Source organism: Desmodus rotundus, chromosome 3 (assembly GCF_022682495.2).
Source record: "Desmodus rotundus isolate HL8 chromosome 3, HLdesRot8A.1, whole genome shotgun sequence".
NCBI lineage: Eukaryota > Metazoa > Chordata > Mammalia > Chiroptera > Phyllostomidae > Desmodus > Desmodus rotundus.
This window is the reverse complement of record NC_071389.1, coordinates 28595625-28614531: the sequence shown is the minus strand read 5'-3', so window position 1 is coordinate 28614531 and position 18907 is coordinate 28595625. Positions and strand designations below refer to the sequence as shown.

General features: G+C 53.3%; 1 protein-coding gene and 1 pseudogene across 3 annotated transcripts in view; both read right to left on the bottom strand.

Moving 5' to 3' along the window:
* The window catches only part of PTPRF (protein tyrosine phosphatase receptor type F), an 82567-nt gene extending 74567 nt beyond the window's left edge, over positions 1-8000 (bottom strand). For all 3 annotated transcript variants that reach the window (XM_053921777.2, XM_053921779.2, XM_053921778.2), the window contains exons 1-2: positions 7790-8000; positions 873-949 (exon numbers count right to left, since the gene is read on the bottom strand). The gene's annotated coding sequence lies outside the window, so the exon portion shown is untranslated. The remainder of the gene's footprint in view (positions 1-872; positions 950-7789) is intronic.
* A 7759-nt stretch (positions 8001-15759) lies between these two features.
* On the bottom strand, positions 15760-16581 carry LOC112314526 (U6 snRNA-associated Sm-like protein LSm3 pseudogene; annotated as a pseudogene).
* Positions 16582-18907: the final 2326 nt, after the last annotated feature.

The following is an 18907-nucleotide window of genomic DNA, read 5'->3' as shown; positions in this document are numbered from 1 at the left end:
TGGTCACTCCCTTCCAATCCATCCCGCACACAAACCACTGCCCCCTTTTAGCTCACAAAAATGCAACTCTGATCATGCCCCTCAAGCATGCCTTGTTTGCTGCTTTATTCCACAGTAGGCACGGAGACAGTGCCTCATAAATAGAAAAAAGGACAAGGAAATGGATAGATGGATGCATGGACGCTGGTCTCTGCTTAAGGACCTTCGATGCTTCCACGTCACCCTCAGGAAAAAGCCCTGAGGCTTTAGCCCGACACCCAAGGCCCATCACACTGACTCCAACTTAACTCTCCAACCTCATTCCTCGCAACTGCAGCACACCCACTGGTGCTTCTGGCAGAAAGTAAAGAGGAGAAGCGGACCTCAAGGAAACAAGGAACGGCGCACCCCGGACCTGTGGGTAGCTTACTCCTCCTACCACAGCCAACAGTTGATGAGAACAGGCTTCCTATAGAAACACGGTGAATGGAAAGGCGGACAGATGCCGGGATGCCACCGGGAAGCCTGTTTCACACCTACAGCAGCTGACAAGCTGTGTATCAGTCTCCACCCACCTCCATCATCCACCCCAGTCAGAAACCTGGGTGGCATCCCTGACACCTCCCTCCCTCATGCCCCACACTCAGTCCTTCACCGTGTCCTGTCGACTCCACCTCCCTAAACAGCACTCGAATCCCATCTCTCCACCTCCATCACCACCTCCCTGATCCAGGCCTCCGTCATCCCTCAGCCACACGCACCCCGGATCACGTTGTGCCCCTAGTGACACCCCTTCCGTGGCTCTCCGCCAGCCTGTGTCAAAACCCAAGCCACTCAGTGTGGCCCACAGGACCCCTCCGCGTCCCTCCCCCCACACCCCTGGGCACACTCACCCGGCCTCTGCTTGCTCACACCAGTCACTCGTGGACAACCAGCACCGAGGGCAGGGCGCCGGGGCCTCCGCTCCTTCCTGGGGAGAGAGGAAAGAATGAGAACATCAAGCATTTCATCACAGCGAAGTGGGTACTGATACAGAAAGACATTTAAAATGTGCTATTTATGCAGGGGAAAAAGCAGGTGATGGAACTGTTTATGAAGGACGATCCCCATTTAGTGAAAATGCCCTTCTCTCTACTCACTTGCTCATTCAACACTCCTGAGCACCCAGTATATGCCAGGCTTTCTTCCAGCCATCCGGCAGTTAGATGTGAACACCCGAGACCAAGTCCCTGGCCTCAGCAGGAAAACTGTGTCCAAACTCCTCAACATACCCCTCCAGCCAGCGGAGCCGTGGGCACTGCCTGCCCCTGCAGCCCCCTGCCCAGGCTCCCCTCCCTCCTAGCAGCCGACCGCAAGAACGTCCTCTTCAGGTCGGCACATGAGCCACATTTCTTCCAGTCGTCAGCCTCCACCTCCGCTTGGAACGTTCTAGCCGTGAGTTTCTAGCCAATGACCTCTCAGATCTCAGGGCCGATGGCACTTTCTCACGTGATGTCCTAGACTACATGCTGGACCCTGCCTTGGAGCAGACACCAGAAATGTGATGGTTTATTTATTTATACATTTGCTGAGTGGCCACTGAGTCACACCCATAAGCTAGGTGTGTCACTGGCTCAGCTCCGTATCCCTAGCACCCAGCAGAGAGCTGGCACATAGTAGGTGCTCTGTCAAGGTATGCTGAATGAGTGGATGAATGCATGAATGAGTTCACAGAAAAAAGGCCGGCTTGGAAGCACCACACCAGCATACATGCAGCCTTCAAAGAAGCTTCAGAAGCAGTATTTATGTTTGACTTTCTGCTTCTCTATAATTTTTAAAATGAAGGTGTGCCCTGGATGCGTCTTCTGCTGGCACGCATACAGCGGCAGAGCGGGCCCTTTCCCTCTAGAACCATTACTGAGTCCGTACCAGTGTGGGCACCGTCCTGGGCGGGGGCAGGGCGCAGACACGCCCACTGCACCTCATCAGCACCTCGCCACAGCTCTGTGACTTGGTGCTGCTGGTGCCCAGGAGACGCAGGCTACACCTGCAGCGGGCTTCTCCTCAGCCTTCCCACCACGTGCACATCAATCCCCGCCCCACACGGCAAGGCCATCTTAGCTCCTCCCAAATCGGACGCACAGATCGGAGTTCAGGGAACACCCTCACTGGCCCAGGCCAGCCTCCTGTCCCTGGGAATCACTCGAGACTGACGTTTTTGCCAACATGGGGTATGTCCTCGCTGACTAAAGACTCACCAGTGCAGTACCACCCACACTGACCCTGCGGCTCTCACTCTCTCCTGTGTCCCTCACCCCCCAAGCCTCCAAGAACCAACAGCCCTGGGACTCACTCAGGATGGCTTCCCTCCCCCAGACCACTGAGTTTCTCTACCAAGTTCCCTGGGGCCGCTGCTCCTAGCACACAGGCTGCCAGGCAGGTCTGGCCAGACAAACCAGCTTCCGTGTCCCAAACTCAAAGGCCCATTTGTCTGGAGATGCCCACAGGGCCTCATAGTGCCAGAAGTGAGGCTTTGGCTCTACCGTTGCTCAGGGACCCTAAGGCAGAGGGGCGGAGTCCCAGGCGGAGAACAGCGAGGCCAGCAGGCAATACGGCCATGCCCGTGGCCACACCAGGAGCACTGGGCCTGGTGCCTGCAGACTGGACCCAAACTGCGCAGGAGCCACACCTGCGGTATGTACCCCAATGGCCTGGAGAACAGACAAAACAGGCACTTGGAAAGACCCTAGTGCACCCAGAACTGCACCAGGGCAGGATTCTAGAACAGCACCCGAAACCACACCAGCCTGGGATCAAACTGGCCCCCAACCACCTAGAGAGCCACTCAGAATCACCCCTCGGCTTCACCAGAACCACACTACACTCACCCTGGGACGAGCCCAGAACAACCGTTTACTGCCAGATACACCCAGAACACCAACTGGAAAGTTACTCAGAAAGAACCTGACTGGGACCGGAAACAGGTTGGAAATCTCTGCCTGGCACCCAGAAAGGCCTCAGAAGGGTGAGGTTGGCAGCCGGGACCAAAATCAGGTTAAGACGGCCTTGGCACCAACCCGGGGCTGGCCCCCAGCAGGGCGCTCCGTCACCCGCCATGCCTGCGAGCTGGCCTGGCAGCGGGACCAGGAACAAGCTGAAGTCTGGAGAAGCGCAGCCGCCCCTGGAGCAGCCCGCAGGCAGCCCCTGTGGCTGCCCCAGGAATAGTCCCCTGACGCAGCAGCTACAACACGGCTGAGGAGTGGAGTGGAAGCCACTGTTCCCGGACCTGGAGGGTGGGGACACACAAAATCCTGGTGCGTCAGACATGTCCCCGTCTCCACGTCCGCCGGGTGCTCAGAGAAGCAAGCGTGGGAATAAAGAACCTCACTAGATGCCCAGGGTCCTGGCGGGGCGGGGGACATGGGTGACTGAACATGCTGAGGCTGCTCCTCCTGAGAGTCCCCTCCACCCACTCGGAACCGAAGACCAGGTCTCCTCCCCAGGGCGTCTGCCTTCAGTCTTCTCGTGCCAGCCCACCTGAAGGTCAAATACCCCAGTTACACACACAATCCCGCAAACACGGCGAGGGACGAGGGCTGGGCACTCACTCCCTTGGTTGAGCTTCCCCAACTTGCTAGCCTAAGCTCAGAATTGCTGCTCCTTGAGGTGGGCAGGTGCCCCTCACTGTCACAGGGTAGTTTCTAAAGCCCACCCCCCATTCTGACGGGGGTGGGTCTGCACCACACGCACTGATGACGATTACGGTGACGACTGCTGACACGGAGACCGTGCTCACTAGGTGCCAGGCCCTGTCCTAAGCACTTTCAGCACATTAACTCTCCTGCTCCTGATGACCCTATAGGGCCAGGATTTTATCACACATCTGACACAGGGGAAAACTGATTCAGAAACGCTCAGCCACTGGTTCAAAGTCGCACAGGGGTTAGGTGGGGTTGACCCCAGCAATTAGAAACCCGAGCCTGTGCTCTCGACCACCGAGGCTGTCTTCTCTCCGGGAGCACAGTTCTGTACTCATTCACTGTTCCTCCTTTCGCCGGCCCAGACTTCTCTCTCAAACTCCAGGGGCTCTCCCCCGCCCCTCCTGTATGTCCCCTCCACCCCTGCCCCAACCTCAAATGCTGCATCCCAAAAGCAATGTGTCCAACCATGAGCTCATTACCTGCCCCCCGAACGTACCCCTCCTCCCAAGACCATGGGTCGGAGAAGGCCCCACTGCGTCACTTCCAGGAACCCGCACCCCTCCCTCTTCCCCACCCCACATCCAACAAATCACTCTGTCCTAGCAAATGCGCCTTCTAAATGGCTCCAGGATCTTGCCCTGTCCAAGCCACCATCATCGCCCCCCTGACTTCCCTGAACAAACCCTCGTCCTCACTGAGCACCTTGGCTCCATCCATTTCCCACAGCCACAGAATCTTCCAGAAACAAATCTGATAACATACTCCACACATCCCACCCCAAGCTTAAATCCTTTGGGTCCCCCTTCTGTGTTCTCAGAGTGAAGTCCTACCTACTTAAGAGGGCATTCAAAGCCTTTTTTTAAAAAAAAATTTTTATTGTTATTCAATTACAGTTGTATGCCTTTTCTCCCCATCAAAGCCTTTTGTGATCTATTGTATCTCTAAATACTCCACAAGTGACAAGACCTGAGTCTTCACTCATACTACTACTTTTTTCTTTTTCCTACCTGGAGCACACTTTCTTCAACTGAAAAACTCCTATTCACCTCTCAAAACCCAATTCAGATAGCCCCTTCTTGTTTTCCTCTGGGATTTGTCTCATTCTGACCTCTGCATTCTTTTCTGCATTCTCATGTTGAATCCCCGCAGCTTCTAACTTCAGCTTAGAGTTACAGCTGCTTTAGGCGAGCTACTGCTGTGGTCAACCTCTGCAGCTACTAAGGGGTGGTGGGTTGCCTCTTCTACACAGCTGTCAGTCCCACAGGAAGTGAGGGAGCCTGGCTGAAAGTGCCTAGCCCAGGGTTTGGCACACAGTCCACAATCAATCAGAGGTTACTGAATTGCTCTGCATTCCCATGATGCAATCTGTTCCCCCAGGGACCATGAGCTTCTCAAGGGCAAGGCCCAGGCTGCAAGCTTGGTCCAAGCACACAGCAGTATCAGTCACACAGGAAGAGAATACCCCTGCTGCTGATGCACCACCCCACAGCTCCCTCGGATTCTCACAACAGCCGTGGCACCTGACCAGGGTCGGATTAGCTGCCCCATTTTACAGGGGGTAAAACTGAGCCACAGGGAGGAAGGGTGCTCCTTAAGATCTCAAGCTGGAAAGTGGGTGGGCTATGCTGTGTGTCACAGCCTCTGTGGAGGAGGTCTGGGTTGCCCCTTCCCCTGACCAAGAGCCCCCAACAATGGACTCCCAGTTAGCATGACGAGAGGGGGCAGCACAGACTGCCAGGGCCAGCATTTTGTTGCATACCAGTACAATTTCCAAGAAGAGCTCTAGGCAGTCCCTTATGTAGCCCCCTAGCCAAACTGCTTCACCAGCACTCAAATCCAGCCTCCCCTCTCAAAAGTCCCGATACAACATCCACCCTGACGGGGTACAAAACTGAACAGAGAGGAGGTCAGGAGCTGCAGGTGGGAGAAAGACAGGGAGGAAGAAAGGAATTATATTAAAACAACTTCCTTGTTAAAGAAAAGAAAAGAGGGAAGAGGAAGAGCAGTGGAAAAGAAAACACAACTACAGAGACAGTTCAAATCATAACGGGGACAATGAGCAAGCAAGTGTGCGAGAAAGTGTGCATGAGGATGCACCAGACTGCGAGTGTGCACACCCCTTCCTGGATGTGCACAGCCTCACTGTGGGAGCACAAGCACGAAGCGGTGCGTGGCATGCAAGCACAGCAGATTCCCGACCTCTGGCTGCCATGCAGCCCAAGTGTGCAACTAACTGTCTGGGCAGGAAAGCCAGTGGGTGTGTGGGGGGGAGGGGCAAAATGAGTGTGGGAACGAGGGGGCTGTGAGTCTGTGGCCTGTGCCTGGGGCTGCGGATGCAGGGAGCTGTGCTTGGGAAGTTACACCTGCTCCTTCTTGAAGCCCTAGGCTCATTCATATAATCAGTGAAAAACTGGGATTTTCTTGCTCCCTGAAGCAAGACTTAATACGAAGCCAAGCACAGAATTTCCTGAGATTTCCTGGCAGAACCCTCCTCTGGATCACATCAGATTCCTGCTGCCTCCCCGAGGATCCCTCCGCAGGTCCTTTCCCCTCTCGGAATTCCTCACCAACAAAGACCCCCCTGGAAGCAACCCCGGGTCTCCTTTTCCAGGCCTCTCACTCCCATGCACTTCCTGGATTCTCCGGCTAGATCCCACACCAGGTCACTCTGGATCCCCGCCCTTGTCTGTTCAGTAGCCAAAGTAGAGCCTTTATCACCAACAGTCAGCAGTCCAGCCTCCAGCTCTGCATCGCTGCCCCCAGGGGAGTCCAGAGGATTCCCCTCACACTGGCAGCCTCCTTTCCGTTTCACAGCTCACACAGGGACAGGACTCCCACCCCCCAACCTGTTCCAGCTGTGGGGGGGTGATGTTGAAATAGGGAGAAAGGCCAGCCCCTCCCCCACCCCGGCGTGGAAGAACCTGAGGGGCAGCATTCCAGAGAAATGGAGAGGGGCCTAGCAGAGGGGTGTGGAGAGTCGGGTCAGTGGGAGACAGAGACACCAAGAGACCAGTGAGAGACACGACAGAGAGACCCGGGAAGGGGGACTCAGAGCTGTGGGCGCGGACCACAGAGAGCCCTGACGAGGGAGCACAGAGAGACCGGGGGAAAGAGAACAGAGAGACCTAGGGAGGGAAAGCAGAGGGACTTGGGGGGAGAAAGCAGAGAGAGACCCTGAGATTGCGGGGGGAGGGCTGGGGGGGAAGGGAGTGAGTTTGGGAGGCAGTGACACAGAGAGACAGAGACACAGAGACGTTGAAGGGCAGAGACAGAGACCGAGGCACAGAGGAAAAGGGAGAAAGAAGCGAAGAGAGAAACGTGGGCACCGCGATGAGGACCAGGGCACACCAGGACGGGACGGGACGCGGGGCGGTGACTGAGTGAACTTTCCGGAGCGGGTCCGAGTGGACACGTCCTCCCGGGACAGGGTGCTCCAGGGCCATCACGTCGCTGCACTGGAGTGGGGGTGGGCACAGCATGCCCTGGCCCCTCACCAGCCCGCGCTGGCGATTGAGGGGGGAGAGGGTTCCAAACTCGCGCCCGGCGCACCCCGGGACCGCACGTGCGCCGGGGCCGCGAGTGAGACTGGGGCGCGTTGGCTGCGGATCCCCTGCCGGCTGGGAGGGGGCGCCGGGGCGGCGGGGGTGGGGGCGCGGCCTGGACCCGCCCGGGGTTGTGGGGGGGGGGTGGTGGTGGGTGGAGGTGGGAGGTGGAGGGCCGCCCCCGGAGCGCGCCGGCGCCGGTGGAAGGGGGGAGGTGGGGTTGGGCCGAGGAGGGGGAGCACAAATGCAAAAGGGAAACTTTGCACTGGGGGGGGCTCGGATTGCGGCTCAGGTGCGGCGGCGAGGCCGGTCTAGGCGGGGGAGGGCGGCAAGGGGCCGGCTAGCCGGCGGCGGTGGGGGGCGCGTCTGCCGTGGGGTGAGCGCGGGGAGGAGCCGCCGGGTTTGTGGGGGGGGGCTGCTGAGCAGAGGCTGCGGGCGCGGCAGGTGGGGGCGCGGCCCGGCCTCAGCGGCGCCCCCAGCCCCCCGGGACCGCCCCCAGCTCTGTTGGGTAGACGCGGGAAGAGGGCGGGGGGAGTGGGGAAGGAACCGATGCGGAGGGGATTGAAGGGGGGCTCGGGGGTCACTCACCGCCTCTCCAGGGGCCGTCGGACCGCATGTCCCCCCCAAGCCGCTGGGGCCGCTGCTCCTTCTCCTCTTCTGCCGCCGCCCCGGGGTCTCGCTCCCTGGAGCTAGAGCCAGAGCCCGAGCTAGAGCCGGAGCCGGAGCTGGAGCCGCCGCCTCTGCCGCCGCCGCCACCGCTCCCGCCGCTCCCGCGCCAGCTCCAGCCGCGCGCTCCTGCTCGTGCCCGGGCCCGCGCCCGCGCCCCTGCCGTGCTCGTCCCCGGCGCAGCCCCTCCCCTCGTGCACTCTCGCTCTTAGAACCGCGGAGCCAAGTAGGCCCAGGGAGGCCACAACCCAACCCCGACTGCACACCGACTGGAACTCCCAATATTGAACCAGAACCCCAATAATGAGCACGTACAGGCCCAAACTCCCATACGAAGTCCAGATCCTATTAGTGGACCTCCTGATTCTAATATGAACACCCCCAAAATAATAATGTGAACACAATACTACCCCATTTCCTCCCCATACTGATCTGAATCTAATGTTCAGCCACCCCCAAACTCAAAATTGAGTTTAAACCCATCAATCTGCCCCGAAATTGGCTCAAGTAATGATTTAAATCTGAAGCCCCATATTGAGCCCAAATAATGATTCTGACTCTAAATCTCCTTGTCACCTCTAACTACTAAGCTTGATAGGACCAACCCTGGTCCTTAAATGGACTCCAGCACTAATACTGAGCCCCCATTGCTAAACGAACCCTAATATCCAATAGCTGGTATGAACCCCAGCACTCTGCTCAACCCCAAACCTTACATAAGACTCCTTCCAATCCCAATCCCAGATCAATGCCAACACACTCCCTAAGTTGGGATGCCCGATTTCTGAATTGAGATTGGGTCACCAGAAAAGAACCTAATACAAATATTGACCTCGAACTGCACCCATCCTTGGGGCCGTTTCGGGCCCCAACTTGACCCAACTCTAGTAATAATCTTGGAGCCTAAGATTAATGAGGCAGGCTTTGCAGAAACCCCATGCAAATCCACTTCATCCCCATGCTCTCCCCTACGTCTCTGACCCAAGGTCAACCCCCTTGGCAACACCCCGATATTTATGTCAATTTCACCTGGGAAGCTGAATTAAGTCTCTAATTGGCCCTTGAGTTCAACACTTGATTATGTCTGCCAAACCTGATAGGAACCGTGGAGTTGAGTTTCTGACTCCACAAGCCAAAGTCACATGCTCACCCTGTACATTTCTGGGCTGAACCAGTAACTTATTGGAAGATTTATTCGGTCCTAACTCACAGGGACTCCGTGAGCTCCAAAGCTAGAGTCACATCTTGGCACCGAAGCCCCCAGCTTTGGACCTGCCTTCCTAGTCCATGCCAGCAGCAAACCAGTCCTCTCCTACCCACCCCCGAAGAAAGGTGGGGAGCCTACCCCTACTGCCCTAGGTCAGGTGAGAGCTCCCGTGGAGTGACCAATCTCCTACGGGGCCTTTCTGATACATTTGTTGAGTTTGGGGGGTCAGAAAAGAAATGAAGTTTGGGAATTGTTGAAGCCCCTGGATTCAGGGATCACAGTGTAGTGTACAGGGCGGGGGGCGGGGGGGAGGGGGCTGGGGGAGGTTGGTTTTTAAGGATCCAGGCTGAGGGGTCAAGTTCTGATCATCACCTAATTCACTGCCAGCTTTTTCCCAGGACTTGGATTCAGCAACAGTGCGTGTGCGCCCCCTCGTGTGCGAGAAGGGGATGGGACTGGCTCCAGTGACTGGGCAAACACTTAGGTCCTGATGACAAGCGGACCAAAAACGAATACTTCAGTCAGTGGTTTTTCACCCATTGGTAATTTTGGTGTACTGTGGGGGAGGTATTGAAAGTTTTATGCAGCTTTATACATTTTTGCCAGTGTTTCAGAACTTAGGCCAGATGTAGATTTTTGTTTTGGGGCTTCCCCCCCCCCACCCTGCCCCCTTCCAATTTAACAAAGTATACTTTTCAGCCAGTTATGCCTGCTCATTGCTGACTTACGAAAACAGTCCTTCCCCTTGGCTGTGATGGCCTGGACTCTCCTCAGTGGCCACCCTGTCTCAATCTCCTGTACCATGTCCTGCTCCTCCCCATGGCTGTCCTCGCCTGCCCCTTCTCCCCCTCTGTCCCTTCTCCCTGGACCATCTCGCCCACCCACAACTATATATCGATGACTTCCCAATCTCTGTCTCCATTCTGGGCCTCTCTTCTGAGCTGAGGGCCCACATAACCCAGAACCTCCTCCATACCCCTCCCTGCATGTCCCTCGGGTAAGCGGAATCTGCCCTCTCTCCCACCTAGATCTGTCGGTCTTCAGTGGTTCCTAGCTCAGCGGCACCCTCATTCACTCAGTCGCTGGGCCGGGAATACCTTCTCTCCTGCGTCCCTGTTGAATTAGTCACAAGTCCTGCAAACCTTGAAAAATCAGAGAGACTAGAGACCATGTGGCTCTGTGAGGACCGGGGAGGAGCGGGGAGAAAACAAGAAAGGGGAGGGGAGGGAAGGCAGAGACAGAGTGGCAGACTTTGGGGTTTCAGACCACACAAAACCAAGTCGGTCATAAACTCTCTTGCACACAGTCCTAGAAGGAGACTTCAGACCTCTTCAGACTTGCTCTATCTTGAATGGGTTCCAGTGCCTTGAAATCAAGGGTACCTGTTCAGAACCATCACTTCCTCCCAGAAGCCATCCCTAACCCCTGGCTGGGTGGGGGCTTACCTGTTGAAGCTCTAAGCATTGTGTCACTGCTGCCCATGTCTGTCCCCTGACCCCACACACTGGGTTCCTTGAGGGCAGGAGGGATGAACCTGCCTTGTCCACTGCCATATCCCAGTAGCCAGCATGGGGACCCGCCACACAGCAGGTGCTCAATACATATGTGTTAAAGGAATGAACAGGTGGCCTTTCCCCTTCTATACTCGGGGACCCACCAGACATAAGTGACTAGGTGGGGGAAGCTCCCTGACCAAGCCTCGGAGCTTGCCCACACCTGGGGCTTCTGTAGGCCTAGCCTGAGCTGAAGAGGGGCTATGGTGTCTCTGGACTCGTGTGTCTGCTAGCGTGGGATCTCAGTAGATCGGCGGCTCTGGCGGCCCAGCTCCCTCTGCCCAGCACTGCTGGTCTGTGAACATAATACGCAGAAAGGCAGTGGGCCAGGGGACCTTACACTCCTGCGGATGAAGTCGGCAGACCCATCCACTGCTGTGCTGACCAGGCTCTTGCTTCAACCCCCCCGGGACACAGGGGTCTCAGAACACCACCCGTTGGTCTCTAGGCCCTGCTCACCCATTGTTCGGTACCACTTGTGGTCAAGTGTTTGCTGAGGCAGGGTGCGAGAACGCCTGTGAGCAGGCTGCCCAGGTCTCAGCATGCCTGTCACCTGGAACCGGACACAAGGGCAAAGCAAAAAGCCAGAGGCCCAGGCCGTGGGAACCACACAGAAAATCACCTCAGGTGGCCGGGCCTGCGACTGTATGACAACCCAGAAGGAGAGGAGGCAAGGCTTTGTTCAGGCTGCCCAGCCCTGACTACAGGGTCCTTGTGGGTCTGACCCTCCCGTCCTGCTCCAGGGGCCAGTGGGGAGGGATGTCCTTGTGCTCAACTGTGAAGGCCGAGTGATGCCATGCGGTAGTTCCGTGTCTGCCATGTCCTGGCCCCAGGGTGCAGGTTGAGGGGAGAGCCATATGTCAGTTCCCCCTCACTGTTCACCCTTTGTCCCCTGGGCCCGCTGGACACTCTGCCCAAACTCATGATGTAAATACATCGTTTGGTTGAAATCAAATTAAATTCAGCTTGAGTCCCTACCCTGACCAGATTGGCAAGGATTCCACATCACTCACAGCCCTCCTTCCCTTCCTTCCAATTGTCCAAGAACTCCAGGGGCTCACATAGCCGCAAAGGTGGTCAGTCTGTGCTCCACAGCCTTGTGGGCAAAGGCTGAGGTCTTTTTTGGATCACTGCTGCTGTTGCAGACATTAGCTGTCACTGTCATGGGGCTTCCACTATTTGTCCCCATCTGCAGGACCTCACTTGTCCAGCTGGGTCCTTAGGAAGGGGACCCCCTTACCCTTTTTAGCCCAAGCTCACTCGCTCTTTCTTTTTTCTTTCTTTCTTTCTCTTTCTTTCTTTTTCCTTCCTTCCTTCCTTCCTTCCTTCCTTCCTTCCTCCCTCCCTCCCTCCCTCCCTTTCTTTCTCTCTCTCTCCCTCCCTTCTTCTTCCTTCCTTCTGTTTCTTCTTTCAGATTTTATTTATTTTTAGAGAGAGGGGAAGGGAGGAAGACAGGGAGAGAAATATCGATTAGAGAGAGAGGAACATTGATCAATTGCCTCTCATACACCCCCCAATTAGGGACTGAACCCGTAACCCAGTCATGTGCCTGACAAGGAGGGAATCGAATTGGTGACCTTTTGGTTTGCAGGACAATGCCCAACCAACTGAGCCACACTGGTCAGGGCTCATCCCAGGCTCTTTCAAGGGGGCCACGCCTGCAGACCTGCAAAGTTGCAGGCCTTAGTCCTTAGCATTTGTAGTGACCCATAGCCACTTTCCTGGGGGCCATGTCAGGGCGGGATGGGAGTGCCTGCTCTGCCATCACTTCCACGCTGGAGAGCCAACTCCCTAAGACACAGTGGTACTCTCCCTCTGAGGCAGTCAGAAGGGGCTCTGACACCAGAAAGGCAGAACAGTCTGTGTGCCTTCTCAGGTGTGGGGTGGGAAAGAAAAAGGCTCAAGCCTCAGAGCACAAAAGCCCAGCTAAGACCTTTCAATTCTTCCTGAGTCACGGGGTGGGGGTGGGGGAGATGAGACAGGAGTTAATTTCTCAGTAGGACACTGTTGGTGACTTCAGCTCAAGTTTCTCTGAGAAAACAGGAGCCACCAGAGAGGACTTCCTCATCCCCCTACTACCAAACCCACCCATGTCTGCGCCTTCCCCTCTGGTTCCCAAAAGGGTATGCTCCGCCACAGTGGGGGCTGGTCCCCAAGATGCTTTGGCTCCTCCAGAATTCCGCTTTTCTCTCTTTGCCCCTCCCATCCTCTTTGCTATATCATTCCCATATGCTCATAGTTACTCTTCATTTTTCCCCATCCTAAAAAATAATCTGCTTCCTTGACCCACCCCCCACCTGAAGTGGGAGAGACTGAGCATTTCTCTGCTCTTCTCACGACAAATCCAAGAGCTGTTTATACGTGAAGCCTCAACCCTTCCATCCCCTGCTCACGCCCAGCCCACGACAACCAGCGCTCGGGACCAACGCTCCGCTGAAGTTGCTCTTGGCATGGTAACTGTTCACCTCTGTTTGGCCAAATCTAATGCTGTGCTTCTGTTTCCAGCTTAGTGGACTTCTCAGTGGCCTTTGCTACTTCCTGCCATCTGCCTGGGTTACTTCAGTGCCAGAGAAGGCGGACCATCTCCTACAGGCCACCTGGGCCACCCATTCTGACCATCACACGTGGGGCCTTGGCCCCAACCCTAACCACACCGTTGCTGCTCCCACCTTGCTCGTGGAATCTCAAGATAACTGTGCAGTCTCATCAGACTTCTTTGCTGTTGGCCTCTTTGTGTTCTCCTAATGTGTCAGCTCCCTCCTTCTTTCTTCTTGTCCAACTTAGATGCCAAGGCCCAGCGTTTCAATAATTAGCTTGATAATATCCCAAGCCCCTTGGCCTCTCTGTCTTTCGATCACATCTGTCTGGCAAATTCCCAGCTCCGGATGAGGCCTCCGACCTGCCTTCTTGTGCTGTGCTCAAGCAGCCAAAGGATCCACAGGTCAGACTGACATTCCCATAAATCACAGCCATGGACTGCAATGAGGCCCTGGACACGTTTCTCCAGTCAGCTGGGAACCCTGCTCTCCGCAGTGGCTGTGTCTAACCTTTGTCTTTAAACCTCCATTGCCTCACTGGTAGACGTGACCTGGCCTCTGTTGTAGAGAGGACGAAAGCCACCAGACAGGAACTCCCCCAGTCACCCACTGGCACATTCATACATCTCCCTACATCTGTCCCCACTCCTGATGCATTAACGAAAGTCCCCCTCCTCCTGTGTCAGGCCAGCGCTCCTGCCTGTCCTTCCTTCCTAGCCCCTCAGGAGCCCCACTCTATCCATAATCCCTTCCCTTATGAGCACTCGGTCCCACCCTCTCAATTGGATTCTTCCCATCCTCCTGCTCTCTGAAACCTTAACTCCAGCTTCCTTCCCCACTCTGGGTCAGTACAGCATTCCTGTTCACGCCCACATTCAGTCAAATGTGGCTTCCACTTCTCACAGCTCCCTGAAACATGGTGTTGGAGCTATGATCTCCATGTCTCAAAACTGGATGGGCATTTTTTTCAGTATTTATTTTTTAGATTTTTCAATTACTGCATTCTTAAAACACTAGCTTCTTTGACCTCCTTGGCACCATACTCTCCTGGATTGGTCTCTTAACTCCTTGGTCTTCTTCTCAGTCTCCTCCACATGGTCACCCTCCTCCATTCAGCCATTAAGTATGCCTGTTCCTCAAGGCCCGTTCCGAGGCTGTTGCCCTCTCTCACTGTGGACTTTCTCCTCGGTGATCTCATCCATGCCTATGGCTTTGATAACAACCCATTTGGTGATGATTCACACCCTTCTGTCTCCAGCCTGGAGAACTTCCTATCTAAGATCCCGACCCACGGGAGCTTAGCGCACGACCTAGTAAACGTCCCTGCCTCAGCGTGTCAAAGGCACGTCAACCCCAACATGTCCAGGACCTAACTCATGACCCTCACTCTGTGACATCTTTCTGGTGTTCTCTGCCCCAGTGAATTTGTCACCTAATAGGCAAACCAGACCCTGGGAACCATCACCACATCCTGTTAATTTTACCTCCAAAGCATCTCTTTCTGCCCCCTTTTCTTCATCTCTACTGATACCTCATGGGTCCAAGCTATCATTACTTTTCTTTCTTTTTTTTTTTTTTGCATTTAAAGGAATCAAAATCAAAGGAAAGCATCAACTTTAATTTAAATGTAAAAATATTAGAGTCCTGGCTGGTGTGGCTCAGTGGATTAAGCACCGGCCCGTGAATCAAAGGGTCTCTGGTTTGATTCCCAGTCAGGGCATGTGCCCGGGTTGCAGGCCAGGTCCCCAGTAGGGGGCGTGTAAGAGGCAACCACACATTAATGTTTCTCTCTTTCTCTTCCTCTCTCCCTGCCCCTCTGTCTAAAATTAAGTAGATAAAATTTTAAAAATATATTAGAAATTGTCTGAAAAAAATCAGTGGAGCAAATTAACTCCTAAAAAAGAGGGTTGCATCTCGGTGATCACATTTATTGGTAGGGTTGGAGAACAATAAAAATGCTATTTAACTTAAGAATTTGTGAGCTATCTGCAAATCAACTGATTTCAGGAGTGGAAGAATCCTCGGTCATTTCTTAAAACTTCATTTATTTATTTTTTTAGAGAGAGGAGGAGGGAGGGAGAAAGAGAGAGATATCAATGTTGGAGAAACATTGATTGGTTGCCTTCCAAACACATGTGGACCAGGGACTGAACCTGCAACCCAGGCATGTGCCCTGACTGGGAATCGAACCGGTGACCTTTCCATTTGCAGGATGACACCCAACCAACTAAACCACACCAGCCAGAGCCTTGGCCATTTCTTAATATCGAAGTTTACAGCCCTGGCTGGTGTGGCTCAGTTGGGTTGAGCACCATCATGTAAACTGAAAGGTCACAGTTTTGATTCCTGGTTAGGGCACATGCCTGGGTTTCTGTTCAGTCCCCTGGTCTGGTCAGCAACACGTACAAAGCAATTGGTATTTCTCACCTCGATGTTTCTCTCCCTCTTTCTCTCCATCCCTTCCCCTTTCTCTAAAATCAACAGGTATGTCCTCTGGAAAGAAAAAATTACACAGGTTTCTCTTGAATATCTTCTACATTTAAAGAAACAATCATACAAAGTCTCCTACTTTTCATACAGGATAAATTGTTTGTTTCATCCAGCTCTCAGTGAAGGGACAACTAGTACAACATCATCTCCCTGGAAAAAGAGCATTGGAATAGTCCATTTTGTTGACTTTTATATCCCTTCACGTTTCCTCACCAATTTCTATAGTAGGCATAGATTTTCCCACATCTCCCTAGATCACATTTAAATGTTGATTATAAGCATGTGATTTACCTCAAAGCTGCCATTTCTCATTTTCACATAAGTTTGCTCATCCAGGCTGAGCCTGAGGAGATCCAGGGGCTCTGTTACCATGTTGGTGTTTTGTTGCTGGTCCAGGTCTTCCTCCAAGTTTCGAACCCCTGTTATTACCTCTCATCTAGACTCCTGCAGAGCCTCCTAACCGATCTTACTGGTCCCTCTGCCCTACTCCAGGCTTAACAAGTCACTCCCCTTTGAAAACCTCTACTGGCTTCTCCATTGCCCCTGGGATAAAGAGCCAGCTCCTCAACTCCTTAAATGCCCCCCTTTGCCTACCTTCTGTCAACATTTAGCATCATGCTCCCCCGCTCCTGAGTTCCCTCCAGCTTCCTTTCAATTCCTCAAACACACATGTGTCCCTACCCCACCCCAGCCACTGGGCCTTCGCACCTTCTTTCTAGAGGGCTCTCCCACCCCACTCACTTCACCTTTTAGCTCATCCTTCACTTTTGGCTCAAGCATTACTTCTTTTGGGCAGCCTTCTCTGGCCCTTAGTCTAGATTAGTGTCGTTTGGTAGACATTTTCACAGAGCCCCGTTTCATCCACGTATGATTATACATCGGTACCTCTCTGGGACCCCAGCCCTGTGTAGAGGTGGCGGAGTCCATGGCGGTTCCAGGCGGTTCCATGTGGGCAGCAGGCTTCAGTAGCGTTGTGGGGGGCTCTAGGCAGGGACTGGGAGGGGCATAGGTGTGTCTCCTGGACACCTCCAGGTTTCCAAGGACTCCCCGTATGCTGCTAACACCACAGAGGCCACAGTCAGGACAGACCAGCTGCTGGAGGCGGCCCGGCCTTTGGAGACGACAGGCTTGGTCTGCATTATGCCCACGGCACTTAATACCTGTTCGGTCTTGAACAAGTGACTTCTCTCTCTAAGCCTCAGTTTCCTCTTCTGTAAAAGGGGGATCCTCCCTACTGCAGCATTGTAAGAATGACATGAAATTGTGTTCGTAAAGAGCTTTACCGGAGCTTTCTTTGCAGGTTCTTGAAAATAGAAGCTATTTGATGATTATTAGAATTAGCATAATTAAACCTCTAATAGCACAGGCTTGGAGGACCATTTAAAAGCTAATCCCAATGGGCCCCATATCCCGGTAATCCTCAACGAGTGTCTCAATGAGAGTCCGATTCATCATCCATCAACCTTCTGCACTTTCTTGTCCCTGATCCAGCGTCCTGCTGCTCCCTCCCCAACCTTCCTCTGTTGCCCTCCAGAAGCCTTCAACCCCTTCACTGGTCCTTCCTCTAGTCCCTGCCTTACTGAGCACCCAGCAACTGTCTCCAGGGAAGCTGCCCTGCTCCCAACCACAGAGTAAGGAGGAGGGGCAGAGCCTTCTGTGCTCTCAAAAGCCACTCCCAGATCATTATTCCTTCAGCCTCATGGAAAAATTCCTGCTCATTTAAGACTCATGCCATCTGGCTCTTGCAATTCATTCATTCAATCAAGATTTATCGAGTGCTTTCCCTCTCTTTTCTCTACTTTATTTTCTTTCAGAAAGGATTTAGGTGACATAAAAAATATGTGGTGCAAGGTGCGTGGTACATAGTAGGACTCTCTCTGCATTTTTGAACAAATGAATACATCAAAAAATATTACACAGATGTTCACCTCCCCCCAGTTCCCCCTTCAGGTGGGTTTCATCTAACATAAACAGCGAAGTAGCAGGTATGGTCCTAGACCTGCCCTGAGTTCTGAGTTGTTCAGCTGGGAGCTGGTCCACCATATTAAATGTTCTAACTTCTGCAGGGGATCGCAACTCACAATGCTGGCCACCAAGTGGAGTCTGCGGTGTAGATCCCTTAAGAAAACTTCATTTTCTCCCCACGGACCCCAGAAAAGAGGCAGGCGTGGAGTGGGCTCTCTGCCCCTTCACCACAGCACCTTTTTGTTCTCCCCAAGACCATCTTCTGAGGGTGGGCTGCCATGTGTGATGCTTTCCTGAAGAGTAAGCCAACTTACAAAGGAATTACAAGGTAGAAAGAGAAAATTATAGCTGGGTAATAACTAGGATTTCCTCAGGGGCCAAGGAGAAAAGTATCTCAGGAGTCAAATGCTAAATTCACTCTCCTATCCTCTATCATTTAGCTTCTCTCTGGACTGTATCCTTCATCAACGCCTCCTGGCAGCCCACTTTCAGAGCATTCTTTCTTTCCTCACCAGGACGGGGTGCATCTGCCTGGATCCCATTCAGTTCCCCAAGTCAAGCTCACTCATGAGTCATGTCCACAGGGCTGGTCAGGTGGATCAGCAATGTTTGAATTGGCACCTCCCCCAAAGATCACACTTGGGGGGAAGGGTTTTGGCATCCTACATCCCATCCTTCAAGGTGCATTTCTTTTCTTCAAGAGCTTTCTTTTCAATATTCAACATCCACAGTGTTTTTTAAAAAATATTGACCCTGCTAAACAAATACACTCATACACATAACTCAAAGACAGACATTGCTTCTTAGGTCTAGTACATTCTAAAGCCATATTGAGAAAAGAAATAATTCCTTAACTGCCTCATAATTAGCAGTGATTCTTCCCTTTTCCCTGGGAATTCACTAAATCCGATGATTGTGGCAAGGGTTAGAATGTCTGTTCCTTTTCTGATCCCCTTTGGGATGTGTTCGAGTAAGGATATGGTCATAGTCCCTTTAACGACTTCTCAATGATTCTCACGGGCGAGGCTTTGATTACTTGACTTCAGGAAGCCTTGATTACATTCTCGCCAAGAGCCAATATCAATTTAGGGGGAGAGAAAGGAGATGACCTGTTCTCTCCATTAAGTAAACTTAAAGGTAAGTGTATGAAGAAACTGAGAAGAAAAAAAAAAAAGCAAAAACAAGAACAGTAATTAAGAGAGTGTGATACTGGCATAAGGATAGACATACAAATCAATGGAACAGAGCTGAGAGTCTAGAAATAAAGCCTTACCTTTATGGTCAATTG